The sequence below is a fragment of the Numida meleagris genome, chromosome 3 (genome assembly GCF_002078875.1).
Source record: "Numida meleagris isolate 19003 breed g44 Domestic line chromosome 3, NumMel1.0, whole genome shotgun sequence".
Taxonomy (NCBI): Eukaryota; Metazoa; Chordata; class Aves; order Galliformes; family Numididae; genus Numida; species Numida meleagris.
Window position 1 is genome coordinate 73137541 of NC_034411.1, and position 4563 is coordinate 73142103.

Sequence of the window (4563 nt, forward strand, 5' to 3'; positions counted from 1 at the left end):
ATATAACAGCTTCTTTCTATTATAAACACTGTAGCATTTCCAATGTTATTGGGTCTATGTTGTCTCAGTTTTATTTGACCTTTTTTGGCTATGTCCAGAATTGGAATAATATTGTGTATCTGGGCAGCTTTCAGATCCTAGACTAGCACCTGGATTTACTGAAGTTATATGAATTACAAACAACTTCCATACATACCTGGCCAGATATAAACTGCCAGCATCTTCACTGTTTAGTCCCATGAATGTGATATTTAAAATTCAAGCCTAAAATAAAAAACATAGGTTTTACAAAGTAGACAAAAATAATCTGCCAGTATCATGTGAATAAGAGCAGTGGTAACAGATGTACAAATGAAAATGAAAATGTGGGATCCAATTCTACTTTCAGAGAACTCCTTTTTAAAACCACTTGTGTGGAAAGGTCATAGCATAAAACATACAGTATGCACAGATAAACTAGTCTCATACAAATTTTGCTACCTCTAATGGTACCATTTATTGCCTCAGCTCATAGACTAAATTACTTAGCTGACCTTTCTAACAGATAAAAGTCAAAAGGGAGAACAGATTGTGAAAGAGGAAAGAAAGTGCATATCAGCTGCAGTTTCAAAGACTATTTACAATGTATCACAATATATTATTATTATGCTATCACTTCTACTTCAAAAATAGGAAGTAAAAAACAATTTCTTCAAATAGCTTTCCCCTAAGAAATAATTTTCATTTCAAAACCCAACAATTAAATTTACAACAAATAAAACTTAACATTTAGGAACTTAGATTTCATACAGATACTTACTGCCATCATGTCCAGCTCCATTTTATATTAGTCCGATTCTGATGAATCCTTCTAACTTAGGAAGCTAAAATGAAATAAAAAAATAAAAGCCTGATTACTAAGCAAAAAAAGTTTGTAAGCAAGAAATTAACAGATAAAAACAACCCCTTTGAACTTTGTGACACTAAATAGCCACATAGACCAAGTCTCAAACTCTCCTTGTGGATTATGGAATAATTCTTTCAGCAAAATAAACATGCTTGTGGTCTAGAATCTTATCTGCTTCATGCTATACTACATGCCAGTATCCAGAATTACAGTCAAATGTATACAGAGATGAATTCATGCTAAAAGTGCTTTCATGTGATCGGAATTTATGACAGGTCCAAATTACGGAAGCCTAGCTAGTTGATTTCCAAATGCAGCAGTTTTCCCTCTCCTACAGAAAACTTGTGGTTGTATTTGCCTGTTCAAAACAATTTACTTTTCTACGGTTGGATATGTAAATAAGCAAAGATTAATTCTTGGAAAAGTTTACAGAGAATGAATTTCATGCTTTAATTGCAAATGTATCCTGCAACTGATTTTTAATAGAAGAAAGGGAGTATAATTAATGCATTGTAAGGGCAAGCTTGATATGATAAAACATCACGTGCAGGAAAGATGGAACTGGAGGAGGCAAAGGCTATGAGGACAAACATGAAGACATTCTCCAACTGTATCCTGAACTATATGAGAAAAGGTGCAGCTAGCAGTTCAAAGGAGATGATTCTTCCACTCTCCTTTTCCACTCTCATGAGACCTCATCTGGAGCAGTTCAGCACTGGGTCCGCCAACATAAGAAGGACGTGAACCTGTTGGAACAGGTCCAGAGGAGGACCACGAGGATGATCAGAGAGCTGGAGTGCCTCTTCTATTAATACAGGCTAAGAGAACTGGGGTAGTTCAGACTGGAGAAGAGTAAGCTCTGAGGTGATTTTAATGTGGCCTTCCAATACTTATAAGGGGCCTACTGGAAAAATGGGGAGGGATTCTTTAGCAGAAAGTGTAGAGATAAGACAAGTGATAATGGTTTTAAAGCTAAAAGAGGAAAGATTTAGATTAGACAGTTGGAAGAAATTCTTTACTATGAGGATGGTGAGGCACTGGGACAGGTTGTCCTGAGAAGTTGCGGATGCCCCATCCCTGTAAGTTTTCAAGGCTAGGCTGGATGGGAATTTGAGCAACCTGATTGCAAAGGGGGAATGGAACTAGATGATACTTAAGGTCCTTTCCAACACAAACCATTCTACGATTCAACAATTCTCAGACAAAGAAGACTGAAAGAGTGTGGCTTCTTTAACCTTGAATCAAAGTCTGAAAATAGGATAAATTTGCACAGAATTTGTTGCTTTCTCTCCAAATATTGGGAGCATATGATGGTTGAAGGAGAAATGATTAGCTAAGCTAGAAGGTAATAAACCATATATTTAGACTGAAAATTATATATGCATTCCTAGCAACCAGAGTGGTTAGATTCTGGAGCTGCTTTTCAATAGAAATAATACGATTAATTATCTGATATTTATTGTGATAAATTGATTCTATTTCTTCTCATTTGCAGTACTGGTCTGTCTTCTATCAAGGTGAAACATAATGCTATTTGACAACATGCTTCCCAGAAATTAGCATCATGTTTTCCTCGACAACGCTACGATGGTTGAAAAACTAAATGTTCTCCCTCATTATTCCAGGCATTTTATATATTGGATTGTTTTTATTGCAAAATCAGAATACTGGGAAATGATGAACGTATCAATCAATTTGAAGTTACTTCTGATGGACATATGCAATCAAATGGCAAATAACATTCTTTATCTAAACTCCTAAAAACACTGGAATGAAGAAATTAAATTAATATTATAAATGTTCTGCTTTTAGCAGCTGGAGTGCAAACTGAAGCTGTGCACAGAAACATGGATCACAGTGTTTTTGTCACAATAGAATCATCAGCATCATCTGTACATTCCAGAATTTTATCTAGTGCACAAAATAGCATCTTTGAAATTATTTGGATAAAGCAACATCCCCACTGTGTACTAAAATGAATTCACACATGCAGTTGATGCAAGACATAAATATCAGCTACCTTTGGGAAAAAAATTTCACAGAGCAGCTACTTCATCTTTCATTATTCGGTCCTGATATTCAAAGGAGACATAAAATACTTTCAAAAGCAAAACCTGGGAACTAAAACTCATAACTCTTAAATATTTGAAGTCAAAGATCCAACATAGGCCCACAGAGATACTGCTTTTTTCAATAGAATAAATAATATTCTTTTCTGTTCTGATCCTGAAGTAATTCCCATTCTCTTGAAAACTTCCTGCTCCCATATGTGCTTATCAGTATCAATTAACATGAGAAGCACAGCAGAAACTGCTTGTTCTTCCCTGCATCTAATTTGAGAATTTTCTGCTCCAGCTTCTGATCTAGAGAAGGAGAAAATAAGTGTTTTTTTTTTTTCCCCTAGCACTGTCAGCTGGACTGGTAAAAGATATTTCTTTCACAAACTAGTGTCATATCTGTAGAAAAGTGTGGCTGAGGCAGTACTTCTTGCTTCTTTATTGCTTAATATTAAATCACATCAATGGTCATATACACTAAATAGCCCTTTGTCCCAGTACAGGCATTTGTTATCCTGATAACTCAATCAAAAATGAATATATAGTAATCTTCAGAACCTGAAAATTATGCTTCTTCTAATCTTTACATACCTTTATTTTCTTCTGGCTTCTTCATGGCCCTGGATACACCAAGTTTTTGTCATGAAACAACTGTAACAAGAATTCAAACCAACAAAGCCCACAGGCCTGGTCATGGCAGTGTCTTCCAGAAGCTCCGAGCTTTGCCAATGCCTTATTTACTGCTGTGCATTTTAAATGTGTTCAAAGGCAATTCTTGAAGGAATAGAGTACTGGAGAATATAGTACTCTATCAGCATGCCTGCCAGTTTATCATCAGCTCTCTCTTACATGAGCAGAGCATTTAGTCCCCCTTTTTTTTTATTTTAAATGTGTAAAATTACATTTCTATTTTTTCTTTCACTAACTGTTGCTCTGCATCCTAGATTTCTTGATTTATTACCATTTCCCATATTCCAGACACCTCCATATCGGGAGAGGCCAACATAATAAATTCTTCTCTGGCTCAGGGACCTTTGGACAGACAGATCATTACAAAATTAGAGCTTTGAGCTGTGAGCTCTCTTACAAGGATCTTTTGTTACAGGGTCCTGTACAAGGACCTGTACTCCAGCACATCCTCACTAGAACAGAACTGCTCAGAGATTAAATGTTTCTTACAGTGGCTGCCAGCTTAATGAAAAGGTGTGGATCGATAGACATCTGCCAAGAAAAACTCGTAAGAGAGAAGCCCAACTTTATGAACCTCCAAACACATTAAACCAGTGAATGCAAGGCATGTCTGTGTTTCACAGTAGGAAAGAACATTTTTCAAATGAATAGAATATTAGTGCTTTCCATCCCCGGTGCTGTCAACCAAGCTGATTAGCACTTTGATCTATATGCAATTATGACTACTCATTTAGTCAAGGATATTTTCATGCAGATAGTTGGTTCTTTCTGGGTATGTGTAAGAATGGGAGGCATATCTACCAGAAATCTCATCTGTCTCAGCTGTCTGAACATTTCTAAAATGGTGGTAACTGTTACATAACTCATTCTAAAGTGTGTAATGCAAAAAAATGGTACATTAAGACATAAGGATAATGCAGACTTGTCTGG